Here is a 13,861-nt window from a genome sequence, read left to right on the forward strand (position 1 = left end):
TCTCACTCTCTCTTATTCTCTTCCCCAAAATTATATCCTTTCAACATGTTTATGATGCAACTGATTCTTCTTCTTATGATCAGGAGTTCATAATGGATGAGTTAAGTTAGTAACCCTCCTAACTATCTTATTGGGACCACTGAATTTTACTTTGAGTGGTTCACATTGCAAAAGCAAAAATACTGATACTTCATCTCTTACTTGAAATGTTCTAATTGTAGTATGTGTGTGTGTGTTTGTCTATTCTTTCATTTTCACATGTGAAGCTTTAAACCACTGTCGTGTTACTTTAGGTTCTCCTATGAGAATATTGATGATTCATCTTCTTGTTCAAGAACATCTCCCTAATTAATCTTAATGGACTTTGTTTCTTATGACAAAAGATTGATTCAAATGGATTACATCTAGTAGCTTTTTTTTGTGATATTTCTGGTAGTAAATAATCAGAGGTGTAATTCTTTGTCTCAGTCCTGTGGATATTTGTGACAGTTTTGAGAGTCTGATAGCATTGCCAAAGGTCCCTTTGTAGTTGATACACAGTTGTCTTATGCCCAAACAGCTGATAATGTTCTGGTAAACTTTTATCCTGATCGGATTGTATCTCAATTGACAATCCATAACAAATAAAATCTGATTTAACTTTTCCACTACCATAATGGTCCAAAAAAAAGCTTATGGAAATCATATTGTCATATCCATTATTGTAAGGATATATTGATATTCTGCTTTCATTTTCATTAATGGTCCTACACAATCTATTTTCATGCAAATGAACAATTCTTCAAAAAATAAGAGATATCAAAGGTGCTGGTTTGACTACATATTGAGGTTTTCCTACTCTGTCATGTATGATACATTTTACAGAACTGCATTATGTCCTTTTGAAGTTTTGGCCATCAAAATGCCTGTTACTTGATATTTGTATTTTCGGTATTGCTTCATGTCTGCCATAAAAATGTTAAGAGCTACTTGCAATATCTCCATTTGATATCTGGGTGATACACTATTTGATGAATGGCTATTCATTCTTCCTTGGCAGGTCTGTGATGATGTCTCCACTTACTCATCAGAACTCAGTTTATAAGACAGTAGCAATTGGAACTCCTTCAGCCACAACTTCAGTATGAGCTATGTGTGCTACCTTATTTAACTCTGCAACTGTTTTTTGAGCCTCAATTAGTGAAAACATGCCAAGCACCTCTTTTGAATTATTCTTATTCTTAAATAATGTTTTGGCGACTTGGATAACCTATTTGTGGTATTACTTGACCTTTGGTGATCAGTTTTGTTTAGCTATCACTCTGATCACTTCACACAATTGAAAAATATACTGAACATACATGAAAAGCATGATGGCTCAGTGATTAGCACTGCTGCCTCACAGTGCCAGGGACTTGGTTTGATTTCACCATCGGGTGACTGTCTGTATAGAATTTGCACATTCTCCTCATGTTTGTGTGGGTTTCCTCCAGATGCTCCGGTTTCCTCCCACAATCCAAAGATGTGCAGGTTGTGTGGATTGGCCATGCTAAATTGCGCATAGTGTCTAAGTGGATTAGCCATGGGAAATGAAGGGTTACAAGGATGGGTCTGGGTGGTATGCTCTTCAGATGGTCAGTGTGGACTTGTTGGACTGAATGGCCCATTTCTGCACTGCAGGGATCCTATTCTATGAACATAGCTCTGTTTGGACTAAATCAACTCTGCCCACCACTTAACAGCCCTCACTTTCACTGATCCAGATAACAAGACACACTTCAGTTGGACTTTATACAATGGCACAGATTATATTTTCCACCTATCCCATGTGCCAACACTTTGGCTTTCATTGAATTTTCTGGATCATAAACAAACTGCTTCTTCAGCAAAAGAGTTACAGTAGCCCCTGTATCCCTGTGTATAGTTATAGGTTTGGTTGCCTCATATGAAAAAAAGTTAACTTCCCTTTTCTCACAAACTCTTTATAACTCATCTTCTCTACATACCTCTACAATCACATCATCATTTATCTTTGGTTTCTTAGCTGTCACGAAAGCTGCAACTTGATCCATGGCATTTTCCCTTAGAGTTCATTTTACAGACTTATTTCTATGACCTCCAATAAGTCCCATGGATTTTTATCACAACTTCTAATATTCTGAATAAATGTGCTACAATAGAAACAATTTGGCCTTTGATTTTCACTTGAATCTTGAGTACTTTCTTTTCTCATTTCAGGAGGAGATATTGGGGCATTCCCACCTATTTTTCTTTACCTTGGCTACTTGCCGTCCTTTTACTGTCCCACTTTGAATCCCTTTTGAATTGATAAGGGTGATGGACGAAAGGTTAGTTTAATGGATCAATTCCTAATTGTCAGCAGTGGCTGCTGCCTGTCTAGCAGCTGTAATCCCTTGTTCTTTTTTAATCTCAACATGGATTTTTATTACAGAAGGTAGTGTGTTTTAAATTCCTCTAGCAGAATAATCTCCAAAGGACTTCCACACGTGGTTTCAGTTCCTAAGTTTCATAATTGTTAAATTACTTTCCTTAACCCTTTCAAATTCAATATACGTTTGCCAAGGTATTTGCCTTAAATTCTGAAACCTTTACCTACATGCCTCAGGAACTAAATCATATACAGCCAATATAACTCTTCTTACAGTGTAATAATCTCAAAAAACCTTCTGACAGTGAAGCATCGATTTCTGATGCATTCCATGTCAAGTAATTCTAAGTGCATGTTCAATTTTATTTTGATAAAGTCATTTGTTTCAATTTGTCTCAAAGCATGTAGAATGCCTTCACATCTTTGCTCAAATTTTGGTAGGGCCTGTACAAACTTAAAAAAATTCCTTACCAGGCTTCAGATTATGATTTGACTATTTCCCATGAGAGCATCTGATGTCGTCTTCTATTTCAACTGCATCATTTTAAGCCTAAATTCCCTATTTGTCTTTTCCTTTTTGCTCTGCAATTCTAATTCTAGTCTTCTCATTTGCCTTTCTTTAACTACTTCTGTTTGGAATTCCAACTCCAAATTTTATTTCAAGTTGCTTTAATTTTACTTAATATTCAAACTGTGACTTAATATCACCTGATTCCAAAATTTCATTATCTGGAGAACCTGGCTTTTATTTCTATTAAACTCAAATGCTATGCTAGTACTTCAATTATGGCAACCTTCTTAGTTTTAGCAAACAATTTCACTCCCCACTTGAATTCATCAGTTATTTTTGGTATAATTGAATACTGTCAAGGACAACTCTGCCACCTCCAGGAATTTTGTTGCAATTTCCAGTATCATTTCTAATTCAAGACCATAAGAAATAGGAACAGGAATAGACTGTTCAATCCCTTAAGTCTTTTCTACCATCAATGGAATCATGGTTGAACGGCATTCTTCACATCCACTTTCCTGCCCTTTCCCCATAATCCTTGATTCCCCGTGGATGAATAATCTATTTTAGCTTTCAAATATGAAAAAAGATCTCTGCCTCTGTAGAATCTGGTGTTTTCTTTAACTTTATCACTCACTAATACGATCACTAAAATAATCTCTGATGAGCCCAAATCTCTTGTTATGAACCACCTAAGAAAATCCATTGATTCTCCAGCCCCACAACACCTAATGTCACCTCATATGATATTGATTTAATCAAAGTCCCATGAGTGAGTAAAATAAAGTAAGCAAAGTGACTAATTTACCTGTCTGATTGAATCGGAGTAAAAGAAAATACTGACGACGTCAGATGCTCTTATGGGAAATATCCAAATCATAATCTGAAATAATTCGAACATAGAACATTACAGCGCAGTACAGGCCCTTCGGCCCTCGATGGTTCCACAGGTTGGCGCAACAATCTGAAGCCCATCTATCCTACACTATTCCATTTTCTTCCATATGTTTATCCAATGACCATTTAAATGCCGTTAAAGTTGGTGAGACTACTACTGTTAAATTAAAAATTACACAACACCAGGTTATAGTCCAACAGGTTTAATTGGAAGCACACTAGCTTTCGGAGCGACGCTCCTTCATCGAAAGCTAGTGTGCTTCCAATTAAACCTGTTGGACTATAACCTGGTGTTGTGTGATTTTTAACTTTGTATACCCCAGTCCAACACCGGCATCTCCGAATCATGACTGTTAAATTAAACTACTACAATTAAATTCTAATCACAAGTAAACAGTGTTCTAATTTGTAAACATGAGCATTTAATATTAGAGCCCACCACTGAATGCAGCCCAAAACTAAGGGTGGCTTTATCCTCTTTAAGCAGGCCATATAGGGGTTTGTGGTCAGTTATTATCATAAATTTTCACCTATAAAGATATTGCTAGAACTTTCTGACTCCAAATATGACTACCAATGCTTCTTTTTCTATTTGGGCATATTTATGTTCTGCATTAACTGAAGTCCTGGATGCTTAAGCTTTTGGGCGTCCCTCTTCATTGGGCCACTTATGAGTTAATACCAGTCCAATGCCATAGTGGGAGGCATCGCATGTCAATGCCTGAACTTTCCAGGGATCATAGTGTGCCAACACCTTAGAGAATGATAGTTGTCTCTTTATTGAAAGCTAGGGCTTGTCTATGACACTATTCCCAAGCTGACCCCTTTTTTTGGAGTTCTGAAGAAGGATAACTAGATCTGAAATATAAACTCTGCATTCCCTCCATAGGTGCTACCAGACCTGCTGAGTTTTTACAGCACTTTCTTTCTTGATTCTTTTTTATGGGCTCATGCAATGATACCAGGATGGATGGTGGGATGTGTATGGGCTTTCTGTAATAATGTACCAGACCCAGAAATGACCTAGGCTCCTGACAGATGTTGGAATTGGGACAACTTTGATTGCTTACTTTATCTTCCAATGGGTCCAACCTGGTCTTGTTGACTGTGTAGCCCAAGTAGGTCACTTGGGTGGCCTGGAATACACATTCTTCCCTTTTTAGGTACATCCCTGCTTTAAACAAAATACCTATAGGACTATGTCTAAATTCTCTAAGTAATTCTTATTAAATTTCCATGTTATCAGGATGTCCTCTAGGTAAATGGCAATCTAAGGTAGACCTTGCAAAATGCTCTCCATAATCCATTGAAAAATTGAGCAGGCTGACGATGTGCTGAATGGTAGTCTCATATTCTATAAACTCTTATGGGGATCTAGTCTAAATTTATTGCAAGTAAGTGTGGCCCAGATCTGCTTTGTGAAGGACAAACCTCCTGCCATATATTGGGTATTTATCCAACTCTGAAAAATGTTTTTTTTTATTAAAATCCTACTCTTGTCACCACTGAAATAACTCTTCAGATGCCGGTATCCCATCACCAATCAGCCTTTATTTACAAATTCTTAGCCTTTGTTAATAGCACTGCCTCTCACTGAGTCAGGCATATCCCAGACATTCACCCTTATATGTCAGCTAGGGTTCCATGATTGACAGCCCCAATCAGGGAATTCATATCCTACAAGGTCCAGCTGATGACGTCGTTACAATCACTACAGTGATTATAAATTGAAATGCTTTTATTAACATATCTCATTTTTATGTTTTTGTTTGTCAAGATTTTATTTCTTATTATTCATGGCTCAAGTAAACTGTTGATTTTGGTACTATTATGGCATGCTTGTTTACTAATAGCACTAAGACTTGAATCACTAAAAGTTGCTTACTGTGGCAACAATTCTCCTTCAAGCTGCAGTGACCAGTTTCAGCCATTAAACTGCAAAGTTTATCCAAGAGAACAACTTGCAGTTGGCAGCAAACACTCAGCATTTCCTTTCCACAGTTGAAAACTTTCCTCTTGTACTAAAGCTTTCTGTCGATTATTCTATGATAACTGTCCATTGCAAAGTTCACAGGTTGCAATGCATAATGGGATAAATGTCTGCAAATGGAAGGAGTTGCACAGGAGTGGTTTGAATGTGTGCTAGAGATTAGTCCACAAACTGATGTGGAGGTAGATTCTTTGAAAAAAGACTCTACACCATCTTTCATCAGCAAAAGTAGAAATCACTTCTAATTCCTGAGACATCCAGAAACTCTACCATCAGATACAGGTTTAACCTTTCTGCTCTCATTAATGATCTTAAGGAGAACCTTCCTGTAAAAAGAATAGAAAATCAGTGATCATTAAATAAAGAAAAAGCAAGTCTTAATAGCTGTGCAGGAAATTTCAATTTTACTACTACATCATTGATATCCTCATCAATGGGCAGTGGGCGACATGGTGGGTCAGTGGTTAGCACTGCTGCCTCACTGCGCCAGGGTCCCAGGTTCGATTCCAGCCTTGCGTAACTGTCTGTGTGGAGTTTGTAGGTTCTCCCCGTGTCTGCGTGGGTTTCCTCTGGGTGCTCTGGTTTCCTCCCACCGTCCAAAGATGTGCAGGTCAGATGAATTGTCCATTCTAAATTGCCCACAGTGTTAGGTGCATTAGTCAGAGGGAAGTGGGTCTGGGTGGGTTACTCTTTGGAAGGCCAGTGTGGACTTGTTGGGCTGAAGGGCCTGTTTCTGGAGAAAATAAGAACAGTGTCCTGCCTATTATCACACTCACACAGAATTTAAACTCATACATACTGATTATACCGAATTCATTAAACTGGAATCTATGCAGCTTTTAATTATTTTATAGACTGTACCCATGTTTTGAACCTTGCTGAATAGCTAAATTTCTTTATGCTAAGACATATCAATCTCCTCTGGCTATTTCCAAGAATGCTATATCACACTCCACGTGGACAGATGGTAATGGGAATTTGGGAATAACAAAACCAGGCACAATATTCTAGTCTGACCAACAAAATTAATTGAATTGAATTGAACTGAATTAGCTTTATTGTCACATCTACTCAAATGAATACAGTGAAAAGTTTATAATTCACCACTTATTATGCCATCTTATGTACAAAGGTACCTAGGTACAATGCTTAGTTACAGAATAGAGAAATGAAGAAAAACAAAATTACATTACAACTAAACACAGTATGACCTTAGGTCAGAAAAAACAAGAAGCAAAGTTGAAAAGACAAACATTACAAACATCGCCAAAGGCTCTTTGTAACAGACCATGCATGTGGTTTGACCGCTGATTGCTGCCATGTTCCCCGTTGGGCCACTGCTGCCATGCTCCTGCACCAGGCCACTACCCTTTCTCTGCAGCATGCCTCTGCCACCACTCTCCTGCACTAGGCTGAATTCTGCCCTATAATTTATACCAAATTGTTCTAATAATACAGTCTATGTCCTATTTTTGCTTTTGCTACAATCTGAATGGATCTTATTCAGTATTGCAATTGATTTGTGTATTGTGTATTGGCCTGACCAACATGCATTGTGCTACATTCTGTAATAAGAGAGCAGCCCTATGGTCTAATAAAACTATGATGACTTTAGCTTATAAACTTAATGCCATTTGCCATCATGTTGGCCATCTCCAAGCACATTTAATTTTTTTTTTGTTGGGTTACTTGTTTTTATCATTGTGACCCTTGGATAGATTTCGATGCCATCATTAAACTTAATTCCAACAGAATGCTCACTGTTAACAAGGTCATTAATACAGATATTAAAGAATAATGGGCCTAGGACCTGTCTCTGAGAGGGGTAAGAATAGAGGGGAATGGTGGGGGCGAGGGGCGAGATGTGGCATCTTTCATATGCACCTGCAAGCTGGATCACATTCATTTTCCAAGCTTCATTATTATGCATTGAAATCAATTCTTAATCCAACATATCTACATATACCACAAGATTCAATTTTATGAAGTAATCTAGTGTGAGATATTTTAGCAAAAGATTTCTGAAATTCAAAATGTTGTATGGATAATCTTGGAGGTTTTTGAAGTTTCAAAGTAATTACTTATTGATGTTTTATTAACTGCGTATTTCGACTTGTAAAAACTGTATCAATTTATTTTTCTGCATTTTTGATTTGGGGAAAAGACTATTTTAATGCCAAGGATTGTGAAAGTAATTGCTACACTTATTAAAAGCATGTTGCAGAAGTGCATTGTAAATCATGTTTATACTGCTGCTTTATTCAAGCAGTGGGGGAAGCTCTTTATAGGAGGCCAGGCTCCAGGATGTCTGCAAAGAGATTCAGCCACTAATAAGTAACTAATGTTTTTGTGGATTTGTGCCCAATTGTGGGTGATGAGAGCCATCAGCCTGACAATAACATTTGATTGGCTCCCAGGAAGCTTAACAACTTATGGGTGTGAGCGATACTGGCAGAAGCCTTCAGGCAGCTGCAAAACCAACTGGTGCATCTTTGTCTCCAGTGAAATACCTGAAGACTGAAGAATGCCAGTTTTCTTTCCCCCTCACCAGTTGCTGTAGCTAAGACACTTTGCAATTAAGTGGGCCAATTTTCTGTCCACTACTTTCCCAGAAACAATATTATATCACCTCATTCACTTAAGAAAGAACAACATCATTGTACTTGGTATAGGTTCTGATTTTTCTGTGAAAATTTGGATTTTAAAATATGGTTCCACTTGCAGTGGAGCAGGTTAGTAGTGAATTGAAAACCTATATATTGAAGAATATATTTTTATTGGACCTTCAGCATAGCTATGATGTTTGCATCTTGCTTTCAGAATTCCTGAACTATTCGTGTGGACTAGATCATGATAAGCACCTGACTGATGTTACAGTATTTAAAAGTGTATTGGTGAAGGGCAGAATGGGTTTGTTCTACAAATGGCAACTGAGAAACAACAACTCGAGTGTTGGAGACTCAAACTCAATGAGGGTAGGGTGTCTCATAATTCTCAGAGACAATCCTGGAAATCATGTTGCGGGCTAAATGAGGCCTACTGAAACATTTTGATTCTAACAGATGGAGAGAAAGTCCTGCTTTCAAAGTTAAGTAACATAGATGAAAATGCTGAAGGGTGTGGAGACTGGTCATGGTTACATTGCAAACAGATATTCATTTGATTTATCAGGACAGAAATGGTGAGTGACATGCCACATTCATGTGTGAAACCCTCAGACTGACCTCCCCTCCTTTGTCTGCACAGCATATCTTTGTACCTCCATCCAGTCCTCTCACTTATGGTACCACTGTGCATCTACATATGGACAGTCAGCACTGACATTCGCCTTAAATTTAATTACTCACCACAAATGCTCCTTCCATTGTCCCATAACATTCTATTCATCACATTCAGAAGTCCCCTGTTTCTTTCTTTATGGGAGAAGACAGAACAGAATGTTGAGGGCAGGCAGAATACAAGAGAGTAGCCCCACAGTTATTGCAACCCTGTTTAGTGCAGAGGGAGATATACTGGATAGAAGCAGACTTTAGGCATGCATGACAAAGTTCTGTTAGAATTTCCAGAGCACAGTATATAATTGGTTAACAATGTTAACAATTGGTTAACAATCCATCTCCAGCTTGAGTACTACTATATATAAACACAGTATCTTTTAATTTCTCCATATTTTTGATTGTAGCTGAAATAGGAAAATAATTGAATTAAAAACCAAGAATTTTGATTTTGTGCTTGGTGAAAGCAAGTAACCTGGCACTCATTGTAAGTACTGCTTACATAGCTGCTTATTAAGAGTGGAAACTTGGTTTTCAAATGAACTGGAACCAAAGGGTGGGTACCAATGGAACTTTTGCCAGCAGCAGGTAGTTGATTGGTCTGTCGACCATTGACAAGTTATTGATGACAAAGACCTTCTGCCTATGTGATTGGCTTTCAGGTAGTGAACACCTTAAGAGTGTGAATATTTGACAGAAACCATCAGACCTGTGGGAGGAAAGGAACTATTTTATCCTGTATTCAAAGCATTTCAACCTTGAAGATAGTCAATTTATTTTCCCTTTCCAATGTCTCTAAGCTGTGTACTTAAAATGATAAGTCAAAAACTTTTATAAGTGTGAATCGGTTATTCTGTGCCTCTTGCAAACAAGTGAAAGTATCTGGAAAAGGAAGACCAAGTAGCAGTGTCCTGATCATCAAAAGAATCAAATCTCATCAAACTATGTGGACATGGGCATCTGAACTGCCTTCCCAGTCTTCCTTCCACCTATAACACTCATTTTTTTTTGTGTGCCTGTGTAGCATGTGTTTGTAGAGTGGTGTTTTTAAAGGAGCTAGAGTTTCAACTAGTAGAGTTACATGCTGACGATTCATAGTTATTTATCTGTAGCTCGAGTCTATTTATTCATCATGAATATTAATTCTTGTTAAGTACAGAAACCGAATCTGTCAACCTGAATCTGAAAGATCACTTTTTACCTCTTAATAACTTTGGCCAACAAAATTCCATCAGATTCAGTTTCAAACTTAAAAGTTGATCGATATTCTTTATCCATTTTCAGAAGAGGGTAAAAATGTCTACCAGATATTTTGTTAAGAAATGTTCTTTTAGTTTCACTCTTGATCGAGTCATATAGTCATAACTTTTTGACTGTAGTCCTGGATTCCCTGACCAGAAATGATTTTTATCTGTCTGATCGTTCCTTTTATGTCTAGGATTTGTATGAATATTGCCATCAACTTGCCTATAATCTTCTAAATTTTAGGCAACATAGCTAGTTAATTTAAACTCTGTTCATAGCTTGACCCGTGATATCTAGGAACCAAATATTCAAAACAGAAAGCAAGGATATGGGGTAAAGAGGCTAAACATTGTTGTGGATTGAGTAAGGGGTGTGAACAATTTTGGAGGCAATGGTAAGAAAAAAAGGTGAACTCTGTTGGAGGTGAGGAAAAGGAATGAATTTTGTTGGGGTGAAGGGATTAACATAGTCAGAGTTGAAGGAGGAACGGTGAACACTGTCAGGGATAGGGGTTGAGTACTGTCAGGATGAGGGAGAAATGGTAAACACCTTTTGGGGGTGAGACAGGAGGGGTGAATATTGTTAGAGGTTAGAGGAGGAGGTGAACATTTTTGGAGAAAAAGAAGGGGTGGATACTGTTGGGGTAAGGATGGAACAATGAATATTGTTGAGGAAGAGAAAGGGTTAACATTGGGTGTGAGCAGAATTACAAAGAGGGAAAAGGGTATTAGTATTGAGAGTACGTTAGTACTGTCAGTGAAGGGAAACTGTTTTGTCGTTTTGTTATCAAATCTGCAATTATATTTTAGCCATCAATGGATTAGAATACAAATCTCTTCTTCCTCCCATTTTTCTATTGGTAATTCAGTATCTTCATTCATGGTATCTGCAAATAAAAATAAATTTTACAATCTGCACCTCCCCCACAATTACTAAGTTCCTTTTGTGAAATGATGAGTTAAGTTAACATTGCTTTGGCTTGACTCTTCTAAGATCATCCTGACCTTTGTGTCACTGGTAGAATGTGCTGATATCTCTAAACCCCAGCACTTGATTGGATGATGACTTGTCTGACTCATACGGAATTGTACTTGTACGCAATGAAATTTCAGAAGAATCAAAATTGATATAATCCACTTTTTGGTATCTTAGTTCCTTTCCTCAATTTCAACTGAATAAAATGTAACATCTTACATCAAAATAATAAACTGACTTTGTCCATCTTTCATTTTACCATTTAGAAATTTTAAGAATGATTCCTGATGAGTGTAGTATAAGTCTGGACTGTGCACTTTAAGCTTCCTCCAATGTGTGAGTTAGTTGAGCAGCTGTGTGATATGAGGCTGTGTTCCTTCCCAATCAGTGCAGTCTTTGTTTTCCAGTATGTGAAATATGGGCGTTAACTATGAGAAGTTCCAAGACTGGTAGTAAAACAATTTCACAAATCGGGAGACCCTGCAGTTCGGTGAGTTCAGTTTTCAAATACTGTATGTTATTCCTTCTATGCAAATTAGAACTGACTTAACTTAAAATATTTTAGATTAGTTACCATCCCTTGGATAAAACAAGCAATGAACCTTTGTACATTTTAACAGCCAGTAAATTATGTTTAAACCTAGTAATTATAATTTACGAAAATATAACAGTTAATTTACATACAAGATCTGACAAAAAGCAATGAGATACTGGACCAAAATATTTGGTTTCAGTGTTGTGGCATAAGGTATAGATGTGGACTCAGATACTGGGAGAATTCCACTGTTCTTTTCCAATAAATGCCACAGGGTCTTTGATATACCTGTATACCTAAAAAAGGTGATTGAACCCAGTAGAATGTCTTATCTGAAAGATGGTTCCTCTGATGAAGAAGCACTCCCTCATCAATGTTTCAGCCTGTTAATCATATTAGATTTTAAAATTAGATTTTAAAATTTCACTGAGTATATTTAATACCTAGTTTTGGCTTGAACTTGGAATGGAAAGGAAGTGACAAATGAATAGGTGTCTGTGGGAGTACATAGATAATCTTGGTTTCAGAAAACACCATTCATTTACACTCAAAGAGTTAACTGATAAGCAAATCCGATTGATCTTTACCTCATATTATACATATCTTGGGTAATTAATTATAAGCAATTTTCATTTTAAAGTTGACATGGTACACCTCTTGGACAGGTGGAACTTAGATACAGACATACTAGTCCAGAGATATAATACCACCATTACGTTAAGAGTTCTCAGGGTCAAAACTGTAAGAAACCTAGCTGGAAGTCAATTTACATGTACTATGAATTGCTAAATTTCACATTTTTGTTCAGATTGTTAAAAATATTGATTCTGCATAGATGTAGGTAAATAACAAAAGTTCAATTACCATATGAATATATTGTGGAATAATAGGAATTCCAATCAAGAAGACAGTCATTTGGCCCAACATGTCAATGTTGCTCCCAGATATGTACAATGTTTTAATTGCACCTATTTTTTCACTGTGATCTGTATTATTTTCTCTCAGGTGATTATCCAATAGCTTTCTTAAATGTTGAGAAGTACTTGGTATAAAAAGCTTTTTGTGGCAATGTATTGCATGTTCTAATATCTTTTGTGTGCAAAAATATTCTCACATTTTTGTCAACATTTGAACACATGAATTAGGAGCAGAAGTAGACCACTCAAACCTGCCCTATTATTCAGTAAGATCATTGTTGTTCTAATTTATAATTATTGCCTATTCCCAATAATATGTTACCCCTTCTTGCATTAATTCTAAGCTTATGAAATCTTGTTTTCAAATCACTGATTTTTGAAAATGATCTTTCATAGCCATTTGATTTTCGTAAATTTGAACATTTGTACCAGGTCTTCTCTTATCTTCTCTACTTAAGAATATAATATTTGTTTTTAACTCTGATACCATACTGCAGAATGTTCAAATATTTTATCCATTCTATAATAATGGCCATTAGCTTATTGTTGGCTCATGAAAGGCCTAGTTTTGAATTTTCTTTGTAAGTTATAAATTGCAGGACCAGTTGGCTCAGTTAGTGGTACTGAATAACCAGCCAGCATCAAAAGGAAATAGGATGAAAGAGTTTCAGCTGACCTGCAAAACCAAGCACCTCAAAAGCACTGCATACCACATACATCTGACATACTGGTAACAGCTGCAATCTTCCATAGTTAATTCTTCATGGAACTCAGAATCTGATCAATATACCGTTTTAAAATATTATCTTTTCTTCACACTTACCTCATTTTTTTCTTAATGTCCTGAACCTGGATATATTAGGATCTTTTCTCCCTGTTGATTTTGGACTCCTATTTTTATCTCCACAGCATTTCTGTTCTGGCCGGATCAAGGATCAGATTTTGAAAAATTTCAGTGCAATGAATTAGATCACTGCTATCTTGTACTCCCTTTTATTCTCCTGTTTGTTGAACATGGTGAAGATGGATGTTATTCGATGGGACTTGCAGCTTTTCATTCGTATAGGATGATGCAGACTTTCCTGTAAACTACTATCCATCAGTGCTAGACAGTAAGTCAGCTTTGTTGATAATCAACAATGCATCGG

The 13,861-nt window shown here is 36.9% G+C and overlaps 1 protein-coding gene across 2 annotated transcripts in view; it reads left to right on the forward strand.

The window, feature by feature from the left end:
• Positions 1-13,861, forward strand: part of LOC122557256 (P2Y purinoceptor 4-like) — a 48,488-nt gene that overhangs the window by 20,981 nt on the left and 13,646 nt on the right. Inside the window, exons 2-3 of one of the 2 annotated variants that reach the window (XM_043704761.1) lie at positions 11,669-11,751; positions 13,623-13,825. The gene's annotated coding sequence lies outside the window, so the exon portion shown is untranslated. The remainder of the gene's footprint in view (positions 1-11,668; positions 11,752-13,622; positions 13,826-13,861) is intronic. The other variant, XM_043704763.1, reaches the window with a different exon arrangement.

This window comes from Chiloscyllium plagiosum, chromosome 15 (genome assembly GCF_004010195.1).
Source record: "Chiloscyllium plagiosum isolate BGI_BamShark_2017 chromosome 15, ASM401019v2, whole genome shotgun sequence".
Lineage (NCBI taxonomy): Eukaryota > Metazoa > Chordata > Chondrichthyes > Orectolobiformes > Hemiscylliidae > Chiloscyllium > Chiloscyllium plagiosum.